General features: G+C 37.7%; 1 protein-coding gene across 1 annotated transcript in view; it reads right to left on the minus strand.

Moving 5' to 3' along the window:
- Positions 1-17,152, minus strand: part of EBS5 (HCP-like superfamily protein) — a 37,759-nt gene that overhangs the window by 18,067 nt on the left and 2,540 nt on the right. The gene's annotated exons all lie outside the window — the stretch shown is intronic.

Genomic DNA, 17,152 nt, shown 5'->3' on the forward strand with positions numbered 1-17,152 from the left:
GAAAAGCACTAGGCAGCACTTAAGCTGCATAGGTGCGATGCAGTTGCCCAGGTTTGAGATGCCTATATATAGGTCTGCAGGATATTCGTACATTTATGTACAATACCTACATAGATACATACATATTGCATAAAATTACACAAAATTTTGAATAGGAAAAATCCAAGTTTCAAAGTAACTAGGTAAATGTTAAATCACATTTTATACATGCCCGACCTCCAATCCTTAATGTTTGGGATAAATAACGACTTCCAAATAACCAAAAATCGCCTCTTGTCAAAGTTATCAATATTTTTCAATTTTAGAAGTTTGATTTCAGTTTTTTTCTTTCAGGCAGCATAGCTTAATTTAGAAAATTTTCATCCACCCCACTCCATAGACACCTACCCCTTTTTTTTTTTTTGCCCCAAAAAAGCTTGTAAAAACAATTGAGTCCTTTCAAAGATTATAAATCATCTCAATCCAAACCAAAATTCAGGGATTCAGTTAGGGCATCGAACTCGGCCCTTTCCTGAGCCCAGTCCAAGGCATCTCTCTCTCTCTCTCTCTTGGAAGAGAGAGGAATGGAAAAACTGTGGATCACCACCCCCTTTTAGAGAGAGAGATGAACAAAGGCGCAGATATTCTGCACCATTTAGAGAGAGATGAAAGGAGACAGATTTATTCCCTCCTTTCAGGGAGAGAAAGCAGAAGAGGGAGAGGGAGAGGGAGAGGGAGAGAGATGAATAAAGCGATGGTTTTGAAGCCCTCGACCGAATGAGTATTTCATAGAGAGCCGACAAGGGATTCCATTAATAACTGGCCGTTTCGATTCATGGGAACAACTTGATGAGAAATCCACCCCTTTGGGAGAGAGAGACAAATGAAAAAGGCGGGTGGAAATACCTCCTGCACAAGAGAGAGAGAGAGAGTACCTGTTACACCATGACAGACCCCAGTTTAGATATATAGAGAGTGAGAGATGAAGAAAGAGGCAGACCCTATTTTAGAAGAGAGAGAGAGAGAGATGAAATAAGGGGGTGGTGCCGTCTTTTACTCTATTGAGAGCACTCAGGCAGGTCCTGTGCATACTAGTCCGAGTACTTTAGCCCTTCCCATTAACTCCGCCAAGTCCAAGTAGACTCAGCCAAGTTCCTGAACCCTGATCCAAATACCCCCAAGTCTAAGCGCTCACTCTCGCTCTCTTACTAGAAATTTTTAGTGGAAATTTGAAAAATTTATACAGTTTAACTATAAAGGAGCTTCCAATCATAATAATTAGGTCAATTGTTCAGAATTTTATTGGAAATTTTGATCATTACATCAGCACATTTGCAGAAATTTTGATCATAATATGAGTCTTGTTGAAATTCCGACAATAATATCAATCTCAGTTTTTAATGGCAATTATTAATGGATATTTTGTGACCTGGATTGCCCAATGGTTTCCAACAAATCTCTATTTCAAAAGACCATTTGCTTTCTTTTCTCTTTGAAGACAATGATTGAATGTGGTTTAACAGATGATGTTTCTTGGGACATTTCATTTAGAAGGCTTTGGGTAAGTGAGAGATCGCAACTGCCATGCGGTACTTGCTAGAATGACTGTTTCTTAGAAAATAAAGGAGTCATCAAGGGCTATATTGACATAGTGAGAAATATGTACGACGGAGCGCTAATTAGTGTACGGACAACTAGTGGAGAGACACATGAGTTCTCAATGATAATGGACCTACATCAGGAATCAGTGTTGAGCCCATAATGTTTTGTCTTGATTATGGAGGAGTTAACCAAGTACCTACACGATGAACTACCATGATGTATGTTGTTAATGGATTGACATAGTTTTGATCAATGAGACTAAAGGCAGCGTTGACGCAAAGAAAGTGAGAAGGGTGCTCTAGAATCTAAGGGATCGTTTAGGTACCTGGAAATCTATTACATGAAAATAGATTACAAGGAAATATGATATTTCCACTATTTGGGTATATTTTAATAGTAAGAAAATAAAAAATACATTACACGAGATTTCCCAAAAACTCACGAAACCCATTACGCGCGGTGAGGGGTGAAATTTCTGTTACGCGCCTTGACGGGTAATCTTTGGGAAATCTTTTGTGCACGTCTCTCTCTCTAAAAATTCCTCTATACCTCCCACTAAAAATTGCCTTCTCTCATAAACCAAGATGGAAGCCCTACCCTCTCTCTCTTGCACCTCTCTCTCTCTCCTTCCCCCTTCTCTCATAAACCAAGCAGGAAGCCCTACCCCCTCTCTCTCTCTCTCTCCTTCCCCCAAAAGCATAAATTGCCTCTTTCCCTTAATTTTCCCAAAACACAGTTTTTGCTCTCTCCATCAAGGATCCTCTACTTTTCGCTCTCGCCATCAAAGAACCCTGCTCTGTAGCTTTGGACATAAAGATACCAGGTAGCTTTGGTCTTCTTCTACTTGTTTCTCTCTAGAATTCCTTATACTGGCTTTACTCAAGCCTTTTTTTTGTGATTGTTTGGATAATGTTAAATCTTCTTATGGGTTTTAATCTCTCTCTACAAATTTGAGATTATTTTGGTCTCCAGACATTGTGGTTAAAGCTTCATTGGTCTCTCTCTAAAACCTAGACAAGGTTTTGTTGTTAAAGTTTGTTTCGTTGTAGATAGTACCCACATCTAATGGGGTTTTGATGTTAAATAGGTTCTAGGGAATATCAATACCCAATTTTAACTTCTGATTGTTCTGGAAATCCAATGGGTAAATTTCTAAGACAGTGGTTTCATATTTATTTAAAAGACGAACTTCTGATTGTTCTAATTCTAGGCAAACAACGCTTCTAAGACAGTTGTTTCGGATTTATTTAAAAGACAAACGTCTAATTGTTTTGAAAATACAATGGGTAAATTTAAAACTCTTACCAACAAGTTTCTAATTCTTCAACATCAAAAAGTTGTTTCTAATTTCTGAATTGGAAAAGTCCCTCAGCTGCTACAATTTCTTGTGACCATGTAACTTTTTATGTTTGCTCCTACATATTCTCAACTTTGTTATGGGCATGAGTAGTTAGACCAATGTTTCAAAAAGCGCTAGGTGGCTCCTAGACGGTCAAGGGGGGTCCAAGCCGCCCAACAACTGGGCGGGCGCCCAGAACCTGGGCGGCCCAATAGAAATATTTTTTTTTTGTTTTGGTTTTCTCTCTCTCTAAAATAGCCACTAATGGGTTTTAGGTTTCAAGTGAACCTAAAACCCACAATTTTGCCTCTTTAATATTAAAAAAAAAAAAACCCAAAAATACCCTCAAAGAGCCGCAATTGCCCCCTGGATGGGGCGCAAGCCCTAGGCGGCCATCTAAGCGGGTTCAGGCGAGCACCCAGAGAAATCTGCCTAGGCGGGCCGCCCAGGTGCTGGGCGGTCCGTTTTTTGAAACAATGAGTTAGACTATGGACCTACTTGTGAAACCTCTAACTCTTTTTACCCATTTGACTAATAACTACACAAAACAATGATAGGAGGAATCAATCAAACCTATATGCTGAATAGAAAAAACCTTTGATTAACAAAGGCAACTGCAGTACCTCAAAATCACTCCAATGCATTCAAGCATTTATAACAACTGGATTGTCTCTTTGTGGCCCTCATTCAAATCACTCCAATGCATTCAAGCATTTATAATAACCGGATTGTCTCTTTGTGGCCCTCATTCATAACCACTTCGTTGAAAAATGACTAGTTTGTATATATGTATCTGTTTTGTGATTGCTATTGGGATTTTCTTTAGGTCTTATAGAGTGATCAATCTTTTCCCATGGTGAGTAACAATCAAAACCCCAAGCATGAAGTAAAGATGAAAATAGCCGGATCACTTGTCGCAGCTGGTAGTACTCTAGCTATATTAGGTATTATTCTAGCGACCCATGTGAATAAATCATGTGCACCAAAGTGTAATTCAATTGGTACTTTGTACCATAAAACGATAATTAACTCCTCTGAGGTGGACTATCAAAACCAAATTATAATGAGTAAAAGAGCTTATTTATCTTGAGGAATATTCTTTTAGAGAGAGGAAATATCACACTGATACAATGGGGGTTTCATTTGATGAACAACTTGTGATGTTCATGCATATTCTAAGCCACAACCTGAAGAACCGAAAGATTGGTCATGAGTTTGGTCACTCATGAGAAACTGTCAATCGACACTTTAACAAAGTGTTGAATGCAAACCACCAGAGTCGAACATACCACCAGAAATCGCTCATAAGAAGAGGACGTTATTTCCTTATTTTAAGGTAATGCATATTGGTCATACTTATTGTTTTTTACTTGATTAATGTGGTATTCGGCAATATTTTAATTGTTTCTCAATAATAGGATTGTGTTGGAGCCATTGATGGTACTCATATCCTGGCAACTGTTCGGACTAGACTCTAAAAACAATTTCATAATAGAAAGGGTTTTACATCACATAATGTGATGGGCATTTGCTCATTTAACCATCAATTCCAATACATTCTTGCTGGATGGAAAGGCTCTGCTGCTTATTCTCATGTTTGGCAATCATCACTCTCCTGTGATGATCCTCTTGTAGTTCCCAATGGTGTTTAGACTCTATCTTTGATAATATATTTGTTCACATAACAATATATTACCAATTGATTTTAATCTCAATCAAATATTCATTTCGTTGGAAAATACTACCTTGTAGATGCCGAGTACCCTAATATCTATGGATTTCTCGCCCCTTATTGTAGGACCCGTTACCATTTGAATGACTATGGTTGTGGCAGAGAAATACCACATAACTACAAAGAGTTGTTTAATAAACGGCATTCCTCGCTCAAAAATGCCATTGAACGTGCTTTTGGAGTTTTGAAGGCACGTTTTCCTATCTTGAAAGTGGCTACTACCTATCCAATCAAAACACAAGTCAAGATAATTGTTGCATGCCGTATTTTACACAATTTCATTATAAGTGAAGATGGTGGTGACCTTCCTGATTATGAAGATGTAATAACTGATCAAAACCAACCACCGTTAGTGGAAGTTCTTAAGTCGAAAGTATTTTGGAGGAGTCAAAAGGAGAGAGATGAGCGTTCGGAGTTCAGAGATAATCTTGCGATGCGGATGTGGGCAGATTATTGGAGTCGTCGTAATTGAAGCTCATAATTTTTATTTTCGTAAATTGTAATTGAGATGAATTCTTGAGAAAAACATTTATAGGATGTAAACTTGATTTCATAGTTTGAAAAAAGCACCAGGCGAGTCTTAGGCGGCCTGGGGGGTCCAGGCCACCCAGCACCTGGGCGGCCCAAATGAATCCAAAAAGGATTCTACAGATACATATTGTATAAAATATAAGACTTCGGTATTTAGGGCACATCAGAATTGAAAATACACAACACATTAGCACACACTCCATAAGCATAACCATAAGTCAGTCCATAATCCATATCCAATTAAAACTTAAAATTACCATTCATAGTTTAATCAAAGTTCAAAGTTTAATAATTATTCAACACTCATCATTCATCATCAGAAAAATTAGGGTCAGCTGCATTGGCATCATATTCATTGGAGTCGTCACCCTCCTCCACCGTCTCTTCTGAATCTGCCTCTTCTTCCTCATCTTCCTCCTCCTCCTCCTCCACCCTCATTCTATGTGCAGAAGATCTAGGGGCCCTAGGAGGGTCAGTTGATGTCCTTGAAGCATCCATGACCATGTTTCATGTCAATCTTTCATGCCCCTCGACCTCATCATCATCAACTAACCACTCCATAGCATTGTCTATATTTTTTGATCTGATGGGGTGTCTCTTATCTCTCTTAGCAAATATGTCCTTCAAGAATCGATTATACTTGACATAGACTAGGTCATTAAGCTTCTTTGATTCAAGTCTGTTCCTTCTCTTTGTATGAATCTAACAAAATCAAATGAAACTAATTAAAATCTATGGTTCATGTATTACTAATACAATTATACAAATTACCCTTAAGGCCTTACCCCTTCAAAAGTACTCCAATTGCACTCACAACCGGGTGAGGACGTGGTTAGGTTTAAGATTTGAATGGCCAACTTTTGTAAATTTGGAGAACTACACCCATGTTGGCTCCACCAATTGGCCGCAAAGATATAGAATAAAATCATAAATAAATAATAAAATTATAAAAATGAAACTTGATTATGAACTTAAGAATATTATTACTACCTGGATCAAGTTTGGTCCTTTGCCTCATCACCATTGGACTACCAAAACACTTTAATGAGCACTTGTAATTTATCTTCGCATACAATATCTTGGATATCAGGATCAGGGACTAGTACATCTACACACTTATTAAATCCAGTCATAATTGTATCATTTGTGTGTATATCCTTGTCAACATAAAAAAAAGCTAAGTTTAAATAATAAACAACTGCATGCAATAGCCGATGTAGCTGCCTATCCCACTTCTCATCAATAATCTCCCAAACAGGCTTGTAGCAGTTCTCACTTGTAGCAGTTCTCATCATTATCAAAATTTTGGGCTCTCTCTCTTTTGCATTGCTCCATAGACTCATATATATAGCCCATAGAAGGCTTGTCACTACCAACCATGCAAAAGACTTTGATAAGAGGAAAAAATACCTTAAGATCACCCTTCACCCCTTGTCAAAAAGCCTTAGAAAGGATAATATCTCTCACCTTCTTTCCAACCTGATCCTTGAACCACTTGCAAGCTCTCCAATCATCCGAGGTAAACATCCGCCGCAACTGCACTGTCTTCGAATGTATGCTATCTACGCATAAGTACCAGGTCACAAATCTCAAGGTTTCAAAAAATGCTAGGCTGTGCCTAGTGCCCAGAGCCTAGGCGGGTGCCCAATGGTGCAAATTCTTAACATTCTTTTCTATCGTTGCTATTCAAATGCTCATATATGCATATATTTGTGTTAAATTTTGTAATTTATTCCATTTGAAGTATCACAAGTTCGCAACATACGTTTTTATATACAAACATATCAAATTCTAAGGTTGAGAATAAACTTATTCAAAATTTCAATCCATACAAAACATTTAAAAGTCTAATAGGTTATTGTAAGGTCTCCAACTCTCATATTCTCCATATTCCATATCGATAAAATAAACCATAATAACATCCAAATTTCCAACTCCCCAAGTCTTCAACAAATTGACTTTCAAAATATAAAAAACCAGTAAACTATACAACAAAATAGTCCAAAAAGGCCACAAAAGTATAAAACCACATAACAAAATAAAAATAGTCCAAATGTCTAAAGCCTAAACCAAGATGGTGCAATAAAGTTACTACAAAAGAAGATAAAAGACATCAATAAGAATCAGAATCATCATCTCCATTGCTTTCATCTGCATCAGAATTGAGGCCGTCATCATCAGAATCATCACCCTCTTCAACATATTCCTCTTCTTCCAAAGATTTTTCTGAATCTGCCTCCGTGAAGTACCAGCAGAAGAAGTTGCTCGAGTGGCCCTCCTAGTTTCAGAAGCTTGCCCCGAAGCCTCCTCGACCATTTCCCATGTCAAACCCTCCTCGATGAAGACCTCCTAAATTCCAAGGTCACCAACTAGCCAATCTGAAGCATTCTCCATATCTTTCAAAGAGATAGGATCCTTCTTTGACTGGTTTTTCTTCTCCTTGAGCCTTTGATTCTCTCTAACAAGAACCAAGTCATTGAGCTTCTCTTACTCAAGTCTATTTCTTCTCTTGGTATGCACCTATAAGGACAAATGCAAAAGTAACTACTATGAATCTATGATCTTCTTACCTTCTATGAATCTATATTACAAAATGAATTTATAAACAAGAAAAGCATATAAAATTGTAAAATAGTAAAATGTCATCTCAAACGAACTCCAATTGCGCTCACAACCAGAAGAGGTAGTTGTCAAACTCAAGATCCATATAGCCATCTTCTAGAGGTTTGGAGCGCTACTCCCATGTTGTCTCCACCATTGGGCTGCAATATGTGGGCAACCTTTATAATTAATTTAGGTATTTAACATTATCCGAACTTGAAAGTTGAAACTTGAAAGAAAATTATAATTTATAAAACAAAAGTCAAAAGTATACTACCTAGTTCGTCTTTGTTTTTGTGTCTTAATGTCATATCTTTCCCAAATGACATCAAAGAAAACTTGTACGAAATTAGCTCTTCAGTTGATATCTTATCTTGGATATTTGGATCGGGAACTAATTTTCTTAAGGCACTCATTAAAACCTTCCATAATTAACCCTTTAGACTCAATATCTGCACCTACATAAAAGAATTTGGGGTTCAAGTAATACCCTGCTGCATGCAATGGTCTATAGAGCTACCTATCCCATTTGTCATCTATAATCTCCCAAATTGGGGCATACTTGGCTGCATCATTGCCCAAATTCTCTGCAATCTCATTCTTAACCAAGCGCTTATCAGCATCAACCAAGCGCCTATCAACATCAACCAAGCGCAAGACCTTCACCAAGGGAAGAAATACTAATACGGAATGCTTAGCCTCGAGCCAAAAATATTTTGAAAGAACAATATCCCGTGCCTTTTTTCCCTTGGCATCTCTAGACCACATACACCTACTCCACTACTCTGAAGCAAACATAGACTTTAATGCGATCGTCCTCTTATACATGCTCTGTAAGCTAAGGTAGGCAATGGCAAATCTAATGACCCCAGACCTCACTAGCTCTCTCTTTTTTGTAAACTTGTGCATCATGCTAAGGGTAAGTATGTGATTGTATATGAAGATTGTAAACTCCTTAGCGTTAAAAATAATTCCTTTAATAGTAAGCAATTCACAAATAGCCTCAAGCATAAGATCTACGCAATATGCAGCGCAAAGAGTCCAAAATATGCAAGGCCTCTTCTGTCGAAGCAAATGACCAGCAGCTAGATTGAGAGTAGCATTATCTGTGACTAGTTGAATTACAAGTTCCTCCCCAACCTCCTCAATGCCCTTAGCAATGAAAGAAAATATATAATGTGCATCATGAATATCATTGGAAGCATTAATTGAGCGCAAAAATATTGTACCCGTGGGACAATTTACTAAGAAATTCATGTTAGTCCTCCTCCTATCATTGTACATATCTGTCATTAAAGAAACCCCAAATTTAGCCAATCCCTCCTTATGGGCCTTGAGATATTTGTTAGTATACTCGACTTCTTTCTTCAGTTGTGGCTCTCCAATCTCATAAAGAGTTGGAGCTTTCAAACCTGGCCCAAATTGCCCAATTGCTTTCAACATTGTATGGAAGCTATTCAAGCGAGCAGTGTTAAAGAAATGCCCGCATGATAAAACCATCGAGCAATATACTGAATCACCCAGGCTCTATCTTCCTTCTTAAATCTATTTTCAATTGTCACTTGTTTTTTTCTCTTTCCTCCCTTGCCTTTCACAAGTACTGTCTCAAGGCTAGGTGTAAAAAAATTATCTATAGGCCCTCTCATACGAGGCTTCTTAGACCCAAAAGCCATCTTGTTCTTAGAGCTCTGAGTACCAACCAGAGCTACCTCTTCTTCCCCCTCTTCATCCTCTTCTTAAGTGTCAATATTATCATAAAAAACATGGACCCCTTACTTTAATTTGCTATATCTTTTTTTTATATAATTTTTTAACTCTTTTCACCTTCAATGTATTCCAAAATTTCTCTTTACAAGATCTGGGATTTTCTTACATGGGGCAACATCATCTCTAATACCGGCAAATGTTTCTTAAATCTATTTATACCGGCATTAGAAACATGTCCACAGAAATTGTACATAATTTTATTAATGTCATTCTTATCAGGGTTAACACACTATTTCCATCCCGGATCTCCACCCCTACTAGACCCCGCATAAGACATCTCAAATTGGAAAAATAAAACTCAAATAAAGATTACAGACTGACCTTTTTTGCACAATCTCTGATCTTCAATGTTGGTTACCTCAATCGTGCTACAAATCAACTCAAAAGTCTTTTAATGCAACCAATAGCACCCTAAAAATTATTTCAATGAGAAAAAAAAACTTTTTCAATCCACAAAAAATACTTTTGATTCTCAGAAATTACTTCAGATTCTCATAAATAAGTTTAGAAATTGAGGGTTTCTTTTTTTTTCACTTTGGGGGTTCAAAAATAAACCCCATAACATTTTTATACAAACTTGGGGGCCAAAATGACCCATTTTGCCCTTTTAGGCGAATTTAAAAATAAAAAACGCCTTACAGCCCTGGACGCCCGCCCAGGTTCAACCACCCGTGTGGGGCTTAGGTCGAGGCGTGCGGTTTATTTGTTCAAGCCGCCTAGGCGGGCACCTAGGCGCCGAGGGGACCTTTTTTTTAAACCGTGACAAATCTCGTGACCCCAAGCCTCACAATCTTTCTTCTTTGTAAATCTACACATCAAGTTGAGGGTGAGATGGTAGCCATAAATGAAATTTGTAACTGACTTTGCCTTCTTCACTGCACCTGATATCTCGGTTAAACCGCCAAAAGCCTCAAGCATGAGGATTACACAATGTGTTGCACATGGTGTCCAAAAGATTCTAGGATAAGCTATGCGCAACAATTAGCTGTAGCAACATTAGGAGCAGCATTGTCTATGACAACCTGTACAACATGATGCTCCCCAACCTCCTTGATTCCCTTCTCTAAAACTTGGAATATGTTATGGGCATCATGGATATGATCAGAGGCATTAATAGACCTCAAAAAAAGTCCCTAAAGGATAATTCACAAGCAAATGCATCTGCCTTCTTCTCTTCCTATCACTCCAAGCATCAGTTATAATAGAAACCCCATACTGAGCCCATGCATCCTTCTTAACTTCTACAGCTCCCTTCGTGACACTCACCGCCTTTTTCAGAAGAGGCTCTGAAAGCTCATAAGGGATTGGGGTTTCATCCCAGGCCCAAATGAGCCAACTGCCTCTACCGCGGCGTAGAAGCTGCTTAAGTGAGCGGTATTGAAAGGAATGCCCGCTTCATAAAACTATGTAGCAAAATAATAAGCAGCTCTATCACTCTCTTCCTTCTTCATTCTATTTTCAATGGTGGTTTGCTTCTTTGTTTTCTCTCCTGAAACCTCAGGGTCAATCAGAGGCAAAAAACTATCCATAGGGCTTCTAACCCGAGGCTTCTTACTCCCAAAACCAGAACCAGAAGCAATTACAACTCCCTTTCCCTTTCCCCTAATAATGGATTGCTCTACTTCTACCTCTTGACATCCTTCCCCAATCCCATCCTCATCGCTATCATCATCATCATAATTGATCCGAACCCCAGTCCTAATCTCTGTTGTGGAGGGCAAATCTCTCATCTATTTTTAATTTTACCATATTCAAAAAATTGGTTATTTCCTCTTTAACAGCATCAGGAGTCTTTTTACATGGGGCAATATCCCCCCTGATACCGGCAAGATGTTGAACTAATTTATGCCCCATTTTGTATCCTTCTCACAAAAATTGCATCTTATGCAATTTTTATCATTAGGATATGGGTTGTAGCCATATTTCCATCTGGGATCACCACTCTAATTAGATCCCGAAGAAAACATCTCAAAATAATGCAACTTATACAAGCAATAAAAAAAAATCACTTACTTTGAGTTTGATTGCTCAATCTCCAAACTTGCACCTCAAAATGCTTCTAAGGACTCACAATCTTCTAAAAACCCCCCCAATAGATTTATAAAACATATCAAATTAAATCTAATATCAATGGGTGATGTTTTGATCAATTTCTCATAACTTTGAGAAACCCTTCAATCTTAAAGAAATCACCAAAAAAACTAGCTTTTTTGGGCCTTTCTCTCTCTAAAATAGGCTCCAATAAGTTTTAGATTTCAAATGGACCTAAAACCACCATTTTTTACCCTTTATTATCAAATAAAAGGATAAAAAATGCCCCTCACGAAACTATTTTCCGCCTCTAGGCGGGGCGCAATCCCTGGGCGGCCGCCCAACGCCCTGGGCGCGTAGGCGGGTGCCTAGGCCTAGGAGAAGCGCCCAGGCCCCCAGATCCGCCTCGGCGACCACCCAGGCACTGAGCGATCCGCTTTTTGGAACACTGCCTGATTTTGTTTTATGTTTTCTGTTAAACATTATGACCCCTTTAAATCTATGCAAATTTCTATTTTGCTCATGTATAACTGAGCTTTGTAATTGTATTTTAGATTGCTATATTAGATAAATGCATTCCATGTGAATTTTCTTTTTAATAGTTGATGTGATAGTGATATTTGATAGTTGAGAAGTGGGATAAGCAGCTACATTGACCATTACATGCAGTTGGTTATTATTTGAACCCAGTTTTTTTTTATATTGACAAGGATATACAAACAAATGACACAATTATGAATGGATTTAATGAGTCTGTAGAGGTGCTAGTCCCTGATCCTGATATGCAAGATATTATATGTGCTGATGAGCTGATAAATTACAAGTGCTCATTAAAGTCTTTTGGAAGTCCAGTGGCGATGAGGCAAAGGGCCAAAATTGATCCAAGTATTAATAATATTCTTAAGTTCATCAAGTTCAAGTAATCAAGTAATTCTATTATTTATTTATGCTTTTATTCTATATCTTTGCAGCCCATTGGTGGAGCCAATATGGGTTTAGTTATCCAAATTTACAAAAGTTGGCCATTCGGATCTTAAACCTAACCACTTATTCATATCCGGTGGTGAGCGCAATTGAAGTACTTTTGAAGGGGTAAGGCTGTAAGGGTAATTTGTATAATTTTATAAATAATACATGAACCATAGATATTATATTTTAATTAGTTTCATTTGATTTTGTTATATTGGTACAAAAAAAAAGAACAAGCTTGAATCAAAGAGGCTCAATGACCTAGTCTATGTCAAATACAATCAATTCTTGAAGGACAGGTTTGCTAAGCGAGATAAGAGAGACCCCATCAGATCAAAAAATATGGACTATGCTATAGAGTGGTTAGTTGATGATGATGAGGTCGAGGGGCATGAAGGATTGACATGGGACATGGGACATGGTCATGGATGCTTCAGGGACATCAGCTGACCCTCCTAGGGCCACTAGATCTTCTGCACAGAGATCGAGGATGGAGGAAGAGGAGGAAGAAGAGGCTGATTCAAAAGAGACGGAGGAGGACGGGGACGACCAATATGTCGAGGAGGGTGACAACTCCGTCGACTCCGATGAATATGATGCCAATGCAGCTGACCCAAGATTTTCTGATGATGAATGAATGATGAACGTTGATTGTTGAATAATTATTAAACTTTGAAGTTTTAACTTTGATTGAAGTATTGTGTATTGAACTATTCAAGATTCTTTTGAGTTTTCAAGTATTACTTTCATTTTCATAGTTTCATAATTCAATTTTGTTTTCATGGTGGTGTACTACAGTACTAGTGTGATACTATTTGATAACTTGGTTTGATAATTTGGTTGGTTGTAAATTTTAAGTTTTAATTGGATTATGGATATGGAGTATGAATTGACTTATGGATTATGGTTATGTTTATGGAGTATGTGCTAAATGCTAATATGTAGTATAATTTGAATTATATACTGCAATACGTATAACCGATACTGACATAACTGCATTCCAGAATCCTTATTTGGATTCAACTGGGCCGCCAAGGTTTTGGGCGCCCACTCAGGCGTTGGGCGGTCTAGACCCCCCAGGCCGCCTAGAATCCGCTTAGCGCTTTTTGAAACATTGGATCTCGAAGTAAACATCTCAAAATAATGCAACTTATAAAAGCAATAAAAAAAAATCACATACTTCGAGTTTGATTGCTCAATCTCCAAACTTCCACCTCAAGATGCTTCTAAGGACTCACAATCTTCTGAAAACCCCCCCAATAGATTTATAAAATATCAAAAATTAAATATAATATCAATGAGTGATGTTTTGATCAATCTCTCATAACTTTGAGAAACCCTTCGATCCTAAAGAAATCACCAAAAAAACTAGCTTTTTGGGGCCTTTCTCTCTCTAAAATGGGCTCCAATAAGTTTTAGGTTTCAAATGGACCTAAAACCCCCATTTTTTGCCCTTTAGTATAAAAAAAAAGGATAAAAAATGCCACTCACGAAACTGTTTTCCGCCTTTGGGCGGGGTGCAGTCCCTGGGGACCACCGCTTTTTTAGGGCGCCTAGGCTTGAGAGATGCACCTCGGCCCCCAGATCCGCCTAGGCAGCCGCCGAGGTGCTGGGAGGTCCGCTTTTTAGAACACTGCATGATTTTGCTTTATGTTTTTCTGTTAAATATTGACCCCTTTAAATCTATGTAAATTTCTATTTTGCTCATGTATAACTTAGCTTTGTAATTGTATTTTACATTGCTATATTAGATGAATGCATTCCATGTGAATTTTTTTTAATAGTTGATGTGATAGTGATATTTGATAATTCATGTTAGACATGGCCAATGAAATTCCAATGACTCGGTCAAATCCCAAGACAGGGAGCAAACTTAAATGGAGACAATTTTGTTGGAGCTACTTGTTGAGCAATGCTTGCTCATTAAGAAGCTCGAATCAGCTTTTAAAAATGAGCAATGGGAGTGCAATTGAGCAGAAGTTCAATGCCAATCTTGGAATGAACTTGAGAAGGGATGCTATGCTTTTAAGAATAAACTTTGAGCGCAGTCAGAACTACAAGGCTGTCAAAAAAATGAAGGATCAAAGTGGCTTTGGATGGAATGAAGAATCACATGTGGCCATTATCGATGAATCTTTATGGGATGACTATATAATGGTATATGTATGTTTCTCATCTATCTAATTTTTTATTATTTTGATAAAATGTGAATTAGTTATTTAAGTTAATGCATATTATATTAATCTTGCAGTCTAATCTCCTTGCAAAGAACTTCAAAGGGAAGTACTTTGAAAACTGGAAGGAGCTGAGCATAATTGTCAACAATGATTTTGCCGAGGTTGTTGGTGCCAAGACAGCAGCACAACTAGAGAGGGACATTGATGATGATGTTGAGGATATTCGAGAGACGATTGTAGGCTTAGATGATGATGATGGTGTTGAAGAAATAGGTGATGATAAGGACTTCCCAGAGACACCGATCCAATCAAGGACGAATGGAATGACCACCAATCCATTCGAGAAATCAACCTCGGTTATGACATCGAGGAAGAAAAAGAAAACCATGGTTGATACTGTGGAGTCAATAGGTGTAGCAGTGAAAGAAATTGGTGCTACAATTGTAGAGTTGAGGAAACCCACATATACAAGAGGTCTACAAAGCTCTTAAACAGGTCCACGGCCTTGCTCGACCCGTCTTCATAGGAGCATATAATGAAATGATGTCAAACGTAAATATTAGTGACGAATTCTTAGAAATGACTAAAAAAGACCAAGTGTTTTGGATTAACTCGAAGTATTTTCAAGAAGGTGGTGACATGTAAAGTGGAGTGAAATCCACACTTTTTTTATTTGGGTTCCTCTCTCTCTTTATTTGACCGAGATGGTTTTTGGACTTGAGAATTTTTGTTATCGTATTTGCTATACTTACTCTCTAACACATACACATACATTATCTCTCTCTTTTGGTGGATGATGATGAACTTCTCTATCAGTTTCTATATCTATGAACATTAGCAAATCTTGTTGGAATAATGACAATTATTTCACATTCTCATTCTCTCTTTAAAATTGTGATGATTAAGATCAATACTTTGCATTCTCTATCTTTGGAATGGTGATTATTAATACCTTTATTTATCTCTGTCTCTGTCTCTGTCTCTCTCTCTCTCTCTCTAGAATGGTGATGATGTTATTATTAGAAATCTTTGTGGAATGGTGTGATGATGACTTTAATTCCACATTTCAGTGGAATTTTGTGACAAAAAAGAAAGAAACGATAGTTTATAGGCAAGTGCTAGTAAAATGTTGGTAATGCATTTCCCATATTTCTTCCAGACATAGCCAAATAGTAGCAATGTATTTCCCAGGTTGCATCTAAATACTACCCAAACCATAACAATCCATTGCAGGTAATGTATTACGCAGTAATGTATTACGCGATAATGTATGACGTCAGTAATATATATACCTCTAAAGGTTTTAACATTAGCTGGACTATAATATAAAATATATAGAATGCAAATTTAGTAACAATAGGAGTAGAAACGAAGTAGTTAAGATTGATGGTAAAGAAATATCTAAAAGAGATTGTTTCCTATATCTAGGGTCAATAATCCATGAGAATGGAGAGATTGAGAAAAATGTTGCACATAGAATTAGAGTTGGGTGGTTGAAGGTGAAGTTCTATACGATGGCTATAAGACCAGCCATGCTTTATGGGATGGAACGTGAGCAGTTAAGAAATAACACATCCATATGATGAACGTAGCAGCGATGAGGATGTTGAGATGGATGAGTGGCAAGACAAAAAATGATAGAATTAAGAATGAATACATACAAGAGAACTTAAGTGTGGCTTTGATAGGCGATAAGATGAGGGAAAGTAGACTTATGTGGGTTGGCCATGTGCAGTTTAGACCTAATAGAGCACCGGTTTGGAGGTGCGATTTAGTTCAAATGGAAGGCTCTAAAAAGGCAAGGGGGACATGGATAGAAGTAGTGAGAAAAGATATGGTGACTTTTGGTCTTACTGAGGGTATGGCCTTTGATAGAGAAGAATGGAGAAATATGATTCATGTAGCCGACCCTAAATAATTGGGCTAAGGATTTGATGATAACGATGATGATCTTAGGTTACTGTAAAGTGAAAACCTATCAAGATGATATAGATATCATTAAGTGGGCCCTAAAGAAGATTAGGCTTTGGTTAATATTGCGTCTAGCAAACTATTTGATGGTGTTTGATGTATAAAGAAGATTTAGGAGATGGCCTAAGTGTTTAACGACTGGGAAAAGGTGAATGATTTACAATCATGATTTCTTCTCATATCAAGATGGGTATGGCTGAAAGGATGTAGAATGGTTTAGTAAGATGAATTCAATCAAAGGCCCACGACCTTACAATACAATTCTTCATGTTTAAATGAAGGAAAAGATTTACTAGGTTGTCCTAGCTGTTCATAACCAGATGTTGAAAGTGTATTGTGACTATTGTTGATCACCTTTTGACTTTCAACATTCTCATAAGCGAGCTTTGCAAAGTAAGGAACTGGAGATGACTTGTCATTGTTTGATAAAATGGTAAAGAGAGATATTCCTCC

This window comes from Amborella trichopoda, chromosome 4 (assembly GCF_054954075.1).
Source record: "Amborella trichopoda isolate Santa Cruz 75 chromosome 4, AtrichopodaSantaCruz75HAP2 v2.0, whole genome shotgun sequence".
Taxonomy (NCBI): Eukaryota; Viridiplantae; Streptophyta; class Magnoliopsida; order Amborellales; family Amborellaceae; genus Amborella; species Amborella trichopoda.